Below are 13,033 nucleotides of genomic sequence, written 5' to 3'. Positions count from 1 at the left end.
GAAATATTACACAATTTAAGATTTTAGACATATCGCCCACCACTATAAAATAGTCACGCTGTAACCCTATTACTAACACAAGGCTCATATCCAAATGAATTCTAAGCTCACATGGGAGAGTCGTAGAGATCCAGACACTATAAATCACTGGTATTCCAGCAGGAGGCTAATCCAAGATAAGTGAGATTTCACACTCAATGGCACAACTGGGTATAAAAAGAGAGAGCGTCTCCGCGGGGAAGATGCCAATGCCAATGAGTACTACACAACGGTAAGTGTTCGTACATGGTGGCTGACAAAGTGCAGATGAACAGAGTTGCCATTAAAAAGAGCTTCTGATGTTGTACAAGAGGTTGCTGGGGAGCCGTTTCCACTTATTGGTGTAGTTTTGCGTGGGCGGAGGGAATCGCTAATCACTCATCAAGCTGAATAGACCCCTTGGACAACGTCCAGTCACACTCTAACACACATTTTTTTTACTACGGCCAAAGGAAATCAGTGTCTTGGGTGGTATATTTACAAGCAGCTTTGTCCTCAGACAAAATTGCAAGCCTGGTTTCTGCTTTCCAGTAGAAACGCTGCAGCTATAGTGATATCCTAACAGCACTGTCATCTCGTACATCCCTAAGGGAATCCAATGGACCGGGAAGACACGAGAGACCAGGGTTTCATCAGAGAGTCAGGTTACCTTGGATGCAGGAGAGTCATAATGGATGGTTGTGTAAGACTATACGAGAGGTTGCAATACCTCCCAGTGTCCGGCTCTAATGAGCACACGCAGAAGTTAGAGTGCAATATGTACACCTGATCGCTGATAAGCAGCTTAGTGCTTTGTTTTGAGCTGCAGAGCTAATCTGTTTAGTCCTGCTGCTACTGTCTGTGGCGGTAACATCTCAGATCTTGTGTTTTCCCTCAGTTTACCCCACAATTAAATCAGATGATAACACCTCCAACACCAGGCCAACTGATCCGTGAACAACACAGAGGTTTGTTTAATGTGTTTTGGCTGGCGCGCTAAGGGAGGGTAAACGAAACCCTCAGCGCCTTCACACGAATGAGCTTGTGCCATCTCAGCAGAACAGATGCAGGTTTGGATGTGAGCTAATGGAGCTGTGCTGTGTAGTCAGCTCCCATTTCCAAAGCAAATCTGTCACAACAACAACTCTCTCTACCCAACAAGAGTCATATGAGATTTAATGAAGTCAACATCAGCGAGCAAGATTTATCAACCTGATATCACGTAAATAAGTCTTCTCTGTAAACATGTCATACCCAATATGCTGGGCTTGTTCCAGAATAGAAGTGGCTCTCAAAGAGTTTTACTCTGCCAGAAAACATGAAGCCCTTAGGGAGATGCATCAACATCAATCTCTGTTTAATCAGTCTTATTAAGTTTGTCTAGGCACAACATGCATCTATCTCTCTGGAATATGGGGATTTGTTTTTGTATTTTTAAAACCACTGTATAATTGACCATTGGTCAAGACTTGTATGGCTTACAGTTTTTCTCAATTGCTTAAACACATTTCTTGAAATTATGCCTCTTATTTGCGAAACTCTAAACACAAATCCACAACTCCTAACTCAATTCCCCAAACTTCTTATATTGAGGTCAAAATGAAGCTCTCCACTCAAAACAACACAATCTTGCTGAAAAACCAAACTTTGCTCTCAGACATGACACACAAATCCTCAAAAACACACACACTACAACACAGTTTTACACACTGATGAGATAAATTCAAAACAATACAACCAAAACAATCCAAATAAAAAACTTTTCACATGATGAAAACAACAAATATATGCCTTTGCAAGTGTTTTATTCCTTAATTTAATGTACTGTAGAGTACAGTACAAAACAGCAAACAACAACAAAATATAATTTTTCTGCCCAGAATCCTGTCTTTGGTCTGGGACAGGCCAAAGAACCTCTTCAGCATCACAGGCTAAATTAGCCCTGGCCAGGCAGCAGGGGTCAAATCCTCTTGCATGCCTGATCCAACCCTGGCACTCATCAACTAAAATATAGGAGACTGCTTGTCTTCTTGTCCTTGCTCTTCCTCTGTCTCTTCCACGTTGTCGTCATCGTCCTCCTTCTTCTCCTCCTCTTCCTCTTTCACCTCCTACTCTTCCTCTTCAAAATTACACATTACTGTATGTGGGATACTGATTGAAAAAGACTGGATAGGATTCACAGTTACACTTGTACTGTACTAGTGGTATGAGAAAAAAAATAAAAATGCATTACAGTGTCATTGTGAAACAGCAAAGAAAAATAAATATGGGCACAAAGGTAAAAATAAAAATTAGAAAGTCTACTGTCAGATTTTGTAACTCCTGCGTTGTCCTCTGTCTATATACAGTATGCTTTCCAATTGAAGGTTCAAGAGATGTACCTTTGAGCTATTTCAGAGAACTGCTTTATCATTGGTTGATATACATTATCTTCATTAGTGAAAGTCAAGATTCACTTGAATAAATTCATGGCAAATTTATCTAATCAGTTGTATGAATGTACCAAAGCAATCACAACTTGATCAGAAGAATGAGAAGCTTTTTATGATGTGCACAAGAGACTAGATGATGTGGATGTTGAACAAGTAGTTTTGACAATTTCATTTCTGATCTGAGAAATGCACCAAAGTGACTGAGAAAAACTGTAAGCTGACTTTGGCTTCTTTTAGGTTCTGATTTGGGTGTGCTAAATTTTGACTCCTAGTGTTTCCACTTGGATAATTGTGTGCTAATTGAGCTCAAACTTCACAGATTGAGTGAACAATGTTGAATGCTTGTGCTTTCTAAATGACCACATGGTGTAAGCACTGAGAAATGTAGGGATTTGTGTGTAGAGTTTTGCAGTAACAGTTCACCAAATATAACTCATGTGTCAAAGCAGGGAATAGTGTTTATTGTTTAGGGAAATGGGTGTGCTTTTTCAAAAATGGCGTTATAGTTTTGAAATTTTAGTTCAAAAGACTGGTTATAGTGTTTTAGCAATTGAGAAAAACTGTAATATAACAGAAATGATGTCTCTGACTAAAATATGTAGTGGAAAACCCATGAAAGACCTTATTTTAAAAAAATCCACATCATTTTATAGATATTTTGGACTAAGGGGGGAGCCATTATTTCAATTACGTAAAATGGCTGCACTCTGTGAGCTACTGGCGCTACCTCTTGCTATTTTTACAGCAATACAACTAAAAAAAAAAAAAAAAAAAAGAAAAAAAAAAACACTATACAATACCACAATGCGGCTTTTGGTTGTAATTTTCAGCCAAGTGGCAACAAGTGAAGTGATGCAAGTCTTCACTGCTTTTCCTAGCAACAAAAAGAGGAGAAAAGCATAGGAAGATGCCTGTGGACAAATAAAAGACCTGCGTTTTTGTTCTCTCCACTTTAGCCCTGATGCCTTTAAGGCTTTTAGTAGACCACAGCTACTGAAAGACCTTACAAATGGCAGAGACAAGAAACGCTAGATGCCATCCTGGCAGGATGTAAACATGCTGATGCTCGTCATGATGCCACAGCCACTGAAGAAGTTTCTCAGTGTGGATTTCACTCGAAATCTGGGGCGTAAAGACTCCTTGTGGGGAAAATCGATGGTATGACATTTGGTTTAAGCCTGCACTTGCATCCATTGCCACCTGTAAGCTCTGTCAGTGGCTGTGGTCATTGTATCAGTCTTTTATTTTCAGAGTTGTTTATTCTGAATTGGCACCACCCATAATCCAAAATGTGTATAAAACAGTGGTATAAAAAAGTGGATTTTTAAAAGAACATAAATCTTTCATGTGTTTATTCATACATATTTCAGTAAGAGACATCATTTATGTTATATTAAGCCATACATAATACTATAATAATAAGTAGGGATGCACGATATTTATCGGACAGATAAATTATCGACCGATATGGGTAAAAATGACGCCATTTTTATTGCTCCGATGAATAAATGAAACCCGATCCGATAAAGTACTCTTGCTGGTAAATCAATCAATCAATCAGTCTGGTTTATCTGAGATTCATCTGCTTTCCGAGTACAAGTGACTGCAGCTGTAAACTGCAGTGACTCTCAGCCTTTGTCGCGTTTAATACGTCATCATCTGTGTCGCCATCATCGCCTTCGCAGGTCTGGAAGTTTTTCACGGTGACAGAGGAGGACAATGATATTGCTATTTGCGACACATGTTTAGCAAGGATTCCGAGAGGAGGTAAAAAGCCGTTAAGTTTTAACAATCTTATATCTCACTACAGAGGTCGTCATCGCGGTGAATCTGTTTTAGGGGCCGTTCACATGTCGCGCCTAAAAACGCGTGGAAAACGCTGAAGCGCAGCCTTCTCTTTCTTTCCAAACCCAAAGTCTTTGCCAAACCGCTCTGTAGTTTGAGCTCCAGTGGTGTCTGCCGTTGCTAAGCAGCCATGACATGCGCTCTCCGTAAAGACGCGGTAGTTTCAGCAAAGAATAAATAGATTTTCAGCATTAAAAATCACTTGCAGAAGCTCTGTTATCAAATTTATTTAAAAATGTTTATTCCTGTACAGCTTTCATAAGCTGTTTCTCCACCTTGCCAGTGCTTTCAGTGTTATTAAGGGAAAGGATGAAGCTGATTGGTTGGTTCATGTCACATGACCTGCGTTGCGCTTGCAGCATTCTGAAAAGTTGAGATGTTTTTATCTCGATTCTGATGTTTCATTCCCCGCCTTGTACGATTTGGCTGCTGCACACATTCATAATATGATCAATAAGAATGGACTGCATGTAAGCTTTACCACAGACATTTGGACATCTGACTTTACTCCATGATGCACTTTTCATTTTTTCCAGGTTGACAAAATGTCAAAGCATTTTATTTTATTTAGAATTTTGGTGCCTTACACAAAAAAATAAAAAATTTTTTGAAGAGTCAGGACTGTTTGCTATGATTGTTAGACCCAGATATATAATATAAATTTCATTAGTTTATCTTAGATTTTGTATTCTCCTGTGTGCACAAAATTATCATATAAAAATATGAATGTATTGGTTATTGGTATCGGTATCGGCATCGGCCAAAAGAAGGACTTAATTATCGGCTATCGGTATCGGTTACAATTTTTCATATTGTGCATCCCTAATAATAAGGTTGCCAATTCAAACAAGCTTTACAGAACATCCCAATTGTAAGAAAGCTATAAGATGAACCGTAAAAGTACAGCTTTTATCCTCTCTGGACATTTTATTACAATTATAGGGGCAGTTGTGGTCTAATGGTTAGAGAGTCGGACTTGTAACCTAAAGGTTGCAGGTTTGATTCTCAGTACCGGCACAAAATATAGGTTTTTGAATATACACAAAATATAGGTTAATATATAGAGCTCTCTTTTCCACCCTCATTACCCACAACTGAGATGCCCTTGAGAAAGGCATCTAACCCCCAGTTGCTTCAATGGCTGCCCACAGCTCTAGGTGTGTTTTATATTTCTATTTTGCCCTTTGTTATTGATAGGGCAGTTGAATCAATGACAGGAAGTGATAGGAGAGCGGAGGGGAACAGAACCAGGGAAAGGATCACATACCGGGAATCTAATAAGCCCTATTGTGCGATAGGTTGGAGTGTTGCCCACAAGGCTATGGATTCAGTGAATACGTTTTTTTTTTAAGTGGGACTTGGTGAAGGGTCAATGAGGTGGGTTTAAGCAAGGACGGCACAAAGTTGTAGTCAAAAGTGGAAAGTTTATGCACTTAATTTTATAGGTAAGAGTGTGCATGGCCCTTTTTAAAAGCACAATATATAAGATTTTGTGATTAAAATTTCCAAAAACCACTAGAACAGTGTTATATATTTTGTTGACATGTGTACTTCGATATGCCAAAAGTTTCCAAGAATGTTTAAATCTGTTAATAAAAGTGTAATAATACATTAGCTCATCCATGAATATGATTTCTGCCCAAGCCCAGTCGGATTTCATCAGCTGTGGGGATGAAGACGACAACCCCCATGATTCCACACTAAAATCATGGCATCATCAAAATACGCCTTTGTTTCTTTGTTTGTTTTATATATGTGCACTCTAGAATTGAAAATTACATGTTGTGCCTTTAAAAGGAGAAGTTTACTTCAAGAATGAAAATTTCCTGATAATTTACACACCCCAATGTCACCCCAGATGTTCATGTCTTTCTTTCTTCAGTCGAAAAGAAATTAGGGCTTTTAAAGATTTTTCTTCATATAGCGGACTTCAATGGTGGCCAACGGGTTGAAGGTCCAAATTACAGTTTCTATGCAGCTTCAAAAGCTGATGCTTAAAAAAAAACACACATTTCTACACTTTTTAATCATAAATTCTCATCTTGCACTAGTTCTGCAATGCGTATGCATTGAGTCTTTGTTTTTTGCCTGTATACTTTGGTTTAAAAAGGTAGGGTAGGGTGAAAAACTGGAATGTTTTCCTCAAAAACCTTAATTTCTTTTCGACTCAAGAAAGAAAGACATGAACATCTTGGATGACATTGGAGTGAGTAAATTATCAGAAAATTTTCATTCTGCAAGTGAACTTCTCCTTTAACTTAAATGTGCAAGGCTTCTGGTGTCAACCACTACCAGTTATTTTAGCTGTAGAATAATAATAGCAACCACATTGAAAAATTATGTTTATATGGAGGCTCTTGAAAAGTGATGAAACTACTTTTGCAACTCTTTAAAGGTGCCATAGAATGGAAATCTGTATTTACCTTGGCATATTTAAATAATAACAGTTCAGTACATGGACATGACATACCATGAGTCTCAAACACCATCGTTTCCTCATTCTTATATAAATCTAGTGTTTGCAAAAGACCACCGAAAAATAGGTAAATTCCAACATAACACCGACTGTTATGCAATAGCCCCAGGATCGTTAATAGTTACGCCCCCAACATTTGCATCGCCCAATCATCGGTAACATCAGCAAAACAAGGCAAGCCACTGAAGGGACACTATTAGCTTAATGCTACCGCTAGCCTGTTACATTGCAGTACATAGGATTTCACTAACCACATAAACAGAGAGATGACCGCGCTGATGATGGTGAATGATGGAGAAATAACTGCACTGATGATGGCAAATGATTTACAGATCTGGAGAATCACTGACGAGCTGCTGAACTTGTGTGGTAAGTAAGCACTCCCTCTGCATTATAACTTTACACAGAGCACATGTGATCACAGTAATGGGAGTAAAATATCGGCAATTCAAAACGGCAGATTGAACAAACCGCATATTAAAAACGGGTAGAGCTCCGTAATTAAATATATATTTTTTATCCATGTGCAAGCTATAGAGATGAGCAGCTCTGTGAAACAGCCAATCAGAGCAGAGCCCCTCATTAATATTCATGAACGTTCCAAATAAGGCAATAACAGAGCATTTCATTCTAGGGACAAATCTTAGGGTTGTAAATGGACCTGTAAAACCATTTCTGGTGATTTTTTGCCCTTTCCTATGCCATATACCTTCTTTGTAGATATCAGAGGACAATTTAAAATATTGTATAAATGCATTCTATGGCACCTTTAACTACCCACAATAGTAGCCTAAACAATGCCTAAATACTTGTCTGATTGATTAACATTATTTCCTGGCTTTTGGTTTCATTACAGAGGAAGGCAATTTGTGCAAGATGAAAGACTGTGTAGACCAATCTTTTTTGCATAATAAATAAGACCAGAAATGTGTATTTAGAAAGTAAACAGGGTAATTTTTCATGAAATTATATTTCTGATGCTTAGTCCTGCCTAACGAGAAAAAGAGATTGATAAGGAAGGTCTGTTATATGCTGACCCTGCCTGAGATGTAATCACAAATAAACAGCGCTAGGCCTCAACAACATTTACACAGCTGAACACCCTATGGGCTCCACAGCAGGAACGCTCTCTGAAACCTACTCCATCACCCTCAGCAGAAACTTTCAATGTGTTAGACTGAATTTTTATAAAAGTGAAAAAGCAAAACTATAAAAAGGTACAAACAAACCAAGCACTTACCAATTGGCACTGGTTTGATATTAACTCCAAACTCTAGTTGGCCATGCGAGTCCCTAACAGATTTAGCCTCAAAAGATGGGTATACACATGGAAATCAATTTGAAAGGCAAAGACAGATCTGCTTCCACTTCAGCAGCCGTTAATGTGGACCCATCTGTTCAGAGCACTACAGTGATACTGTTCTCTATCCTGACTGTATCTTCTCATACTGCAAAAGCAATTTGCACACCATCTGGGTCCAACATGGCGCTTCGCTTCGAGTCACTGATTACAGCCTGACCCACTAGCCTTGCACCTGAGAGCCTGCAGGCCATGTATGATCACACACAAAGATAAAATGACGTAAAGTGTAGCTCGAATGTACACAAAATCATTACATGCCCTTCCTGGCTGCAATAAGCACAGAGATGATTGCTGTGGTTAGTTCCCATGATCCTCAGCTTTTCCAGCTATAAATAGCACACATGCTTGCTCTGTGCTTAAATCATGTTCTGTAGCTCTGTTAATGACCCTACTCATGATGGCAAACAGTAACCCATAACCTCCTGAGTGCCAGTTCCTTCTGCAAACAAATCTCAAATAGGCGTCTGATTGCGAGCTTGGTTTTCCCATTTGCAACGGCTTGTGAATTTCCTTACGGTAGTGCGGAAAGGCAGGGTGTGGTTTGGGCCCTTGCTGCACAGATGTGGCCCTGCTGATGCAAGGCATGGCAAGATGTCTGTCTCTTCAGTCTAGTGCAGTTTCCTCTTGATATAAATTAAGCAACCTCGTGATTTTCAATTGTCTGGCCTGAATGAGTGCTGCATGTGCACGTGTGCTATCGCAGTGCCCATGGCTGTCAGTACAAATCAATGCTGCCTCGTGGAGCTCAGCCTTAATCAGCTTCCCTGCGGCCAATAACATTTCACATTTTAGTGGTTGTGAAATCTATTATGAACAGGCTAGATCACATGCATGATCATTATCCAGTTAAAATTCCAAATTTGTATCTAGATAAACTCTGATACATTAATGAACCTGATTTATGATCTAGAGAGAGAAAAAATACATGCAGCATAAATTCTCCTTGATGTGTCTCCAGGTTGAGCAAATTTATAGAGACAAATTATGCACGTCTGCAAGCCTTCGGGTAGGTCAAATTAGAATAATGTCAGTTTAAAGACTAGTCGCATAAAACGTAAGTAATTACATGATGTCTTAGCTCTTTTTTCTCGCTAACCTTGCAACAAGCGCAAAAAAACGCCTTGTAACTATGGTTGAGGTTCATGCCTGCCAGGAATCCTGACAGACACGGTGAACGGCCCCCAATTCTGACTCCCATGATTACGCAATGCCCCTAAACAGTAGGCGAAAATGCAAGAAGTGGCATTATATAACATATTCTGCACATTAAAACAGCTTGTGAAGCAGCCATGTGAAAAACACAGGGTTTTAATGGGTACAAGCAGTAAAAGTGCATGAGAAATGGTGAAAGATGGGGACGGAAAGAGGAAAAACAACTCCCCATTAAACTAACTATCTGTCGGCCTGTATCTGAAACCAAAGGATGACATAATGGACATGCCCTCTCACATTTCGATGTGACTGGCATTTAAGAAAGAAAGCGTTCCTGGCTTCTATTCAGTAATGAGTGCAGGCCTTGAAGGGAGAACAGTGAAAAAGAGAAAAGATGAAAAGAAGTGAAGGAAGCAGATTCCTAGTTTTGCCAGATTCTCTCGTCAGTGAGATTTGAGCTCGCAACTGAGCTCTGTCTGCCATTAAAGGGGAACTATTATGCAAAAATCACTTTTATAAGGTGTTTGAACACAGTTGTGTGGCCGCAGTGTGTGAAAACAACCAGCATAAAATTGTAAAAATCTACCCACTCATTTTGTATTTATAATCCCAATAAATCATAAACAGGCTCTCTGAACAAGCGATTCCAGATTTCTCCCTATGTACATGTCATCGCAGGTAGAAATCCCTTAATTTTTGAAGCAAATGCCCTGGTAAAAAATCCCTTATATGTTTAGGAATCAATACCAATGCTTTGCACGCGAACGTCAGCTCCAGACTAAGTATATATTAAGTAAACATTTTATATCTTTTAAAATGCCCTCTCTGAAAAGGGGGCCTGGAGCACCAGCTAATTTGCATTTTAAGGGACAAACTAGGGATGCACCCAATGTTTGGCAACCAAAATTGTTCGGCCGAAAATAGCAAAAAATTTAGACAAAAATAACGATAACAACATTGCAACAGCTCTATTTATTTTAACATTCTCTTTTGCTCAGCAAGGCGGCATTTATTTGTTATTCATTTATTTTTATTAAAAACGCATGCCTGATTCAAAAAGGTGGTCTTAAAAATGGCCAAAGAATAATATTTTAGTTAAATTGTGTTTTGTTGGTAGGCTATAATGTCTACTAAAATGTTAAAAATGTTCAGTGATTAATAAATACTTTAAAATGTTTGTTTTGTACTTGATTTTTTTTCTTTGAAAAGCAAGACAAACTGTAAAAAGCAAATATTGGCTATTTAATTTATGCAATAGTGCAAAAAATCGGCAAAATACATGGGGGAAAAACATCGGTAATCGGCCTTCGGCCCAGTGTTTAATTTTGTTCGGCTTTGTACAAGTTTTTCATTTCGTTGCATCCCTTGGGTAAACACGAAAAGAAAAATTACAATTTTGGCTAATGCCCTAGAAGTGGCAATTTTAACAAGCTATAAAAATGATCTGTTAGGTATTTTGAGCTAAATCTTAACACTCTGGGTACATCAGAGACTTATTTTACATCTTGTAAAAAGTGGCATCTTTAATAGGGATGAACATAAAATAATTGTTGTAGCATTTACTTACAATGCTGTCATTGTTTTTAGGCATACATGAACCGTTGTGTTGAAAATGTGAAACTGGACATAATGCCGACAATATTTTTCAGAGTATATAGACTAAAGAGACTCAAATTGGGAGATTCCACCCATTTTGATTGGAAGTATGAACAATGGGAAAGTACTGATTCCATGCGTCACCTTTGAATCTGAGAACTGAAGGTTTCACGCTTGCTCTTGTGTAAGAAAACCACAGCATCTGCTGACAGCTGTTTGATAAATGAATAAAAGGTTTAACCAAAAGTTTAAAAAGTTTCCAGTGGCTTACCACTAAGGTTTGAAACGGGATATAGTCAGAAAGGAATTTACAGGAACACATGCACTGACTCCCACAAACTCAACTTGGAAATACCATCTGGGAACAGCTGGGTTAGTTTTTTTATTTAATATATTACATTTAATACTGAATATAAACTGGGAAAGGAATTTAATATTAAATAATATAAATAATTAAATAATATAAAATAATAGTATTAATCAAGATTATTTAAATTATTATTATCTAATAGAGCTTTATTACTGGTTTCTACTCATTCTGTGTCTAGACTGTGGATCTGGATGCAACATTCAAAGGCAACCTCAAATATTCCACTTGGTGACATTACCATATTCAGAGGACCAGAGGAGGAGAACCGCACCCTCTACTCGTCCACAGCTGTATGGAATGTGTCTTGGCTTCAACGTGAGTCTAATAAAAGAACAGTCACCCGTATCCATCTTGACCAACTCCCGCATGACGTAAACAGAGGTCTTGGGTTAAAACCCTGAATTGTCCTTTCTTCTGCCCTAAGGCATCATGGACTAAAATTAAAAGCACTGTCTCCATCAAAACCAGCCATCATGTCTGTATGTTTTAAAGCAAAACTGCTCACTTTTATTTTATATGACTAATTTTGTATATTATTAAGCCTATGAATGTAATGGAAAAGTGCATGATGTGAAATCTGGCTCCTGAAGCAAAAACCAGCCGCAAACACATAAGCTAGAGAACTTTCTGCCCACACACTAGACACACAGCCATGTAAGAGCTGCACTTGCTTTTATATAACAGCACCTCGCTCGCACCATCGATTTAAAACCACCCGACAGCTTTATTGGTCGTGTGTTATGGCTGTTCGGTTGACACGCAGATTAATACAACATAAATAAAAGCTGAATAATCATCTCAGTTTCCACCACAAAGGCTCGGATGCACTGATGAATAACCTTATAAATATGAGAGCAGGGATGATAAGGTCAAGTGGCAGAGACTAGGCTATTCAGCTGTTTAATGGATTGAGAGGTATATATTGAGAAGATGTCAATGCTGCTGGCCTGAAAATGGATATAAATGAAATGAAGAGATCCTTCATTCACTGTGATCTTTCAGCTCCCCAAACATCCAGACTAGGAGGCACATGCCATATTATTTAAGAAAACATCTAAGTCTATAAAAGCAAAGTGCAGCAACTTTTAAGCTTTCATTTTAGTATTTATAAAAATAGCCACTCGTCCAGTCAAAAGAGAAAAATAGTTCCTTAACTGGTCATGTTAAAAATGAGGATTGTAAGATAACTGCAGACAGGACTTAGACACAACTGTTTATTATTAATGTTATAAAAGTGGGCAATAAAATTGTCTGAATATAAACTGGCTGTCATTGCACTGTCTGAAAGCAAAAAGCTGACATTAAAAGTTTATCTTTGCATATTTATTTCTATCTATGGTACTTTATACAAATACAGTACAAAATAGGGCTAAAAAATTAAGCACTTTTTAAGTATTGCATGTGCCTAAATTCCGTTTAAATCCATGATTTGTTAGATTTTGCAACATTTTACACACACATAGGCTATATATGAAACATAAACATCAGAATTAAATGCTTTCCATTGATGTATGGTTTGTGAGGATAGAACAATATTTGGCTGAGATACAACTATTTGAAAATCTAAATCTGAGGGTGCAAAATAAAATCTAAATATTAAGAAAAACACTTTTAATGTTGTCTAAATTGCAAGATCTTAGCAATGCATATTACTAATACAAATAAGTTTTGATATATTTATGGCAGGAAATTTAAAACATATCTTTATAGAACATGATCTTTACTTAATATCCTAATGATTTTGACCCATACAATGTATTGTTGGCTATTGGTACAAATAT

General features: G+C 38.0%; 1 protein-coding gene across 1 annotated transcript in view; it reads right to left on the bottom strand.

Annotated features, from left to right (window-relative positions):
* Window positions 1–13,033, bottom strand: part of crip2 (cysteine-rich protein 2) — a 29,378-nt gene that overhangs the window by 15,529 nt on the left and 816 nt on the right. The window lies entirely within an intron of this gene.

The sequence above is a fragment of the Garra rufa genome, chromosome 21 (assembly GCF_049309525.1).
Source record: "Garra rufa chromosome 21, GarRuf1.0, whole genome shotgun sequence".
Taxonomy (NCBI): Eukaryota; Metazoa; Chordata; class Actinopteri; order Cypriniformes; family Cyprinidae; genus Garra; species Garra rufa.
Note: the sequence above shows the minus strand (reverse complement) of the source record. Positions and strands in the feature narration are given on the sequence as shown.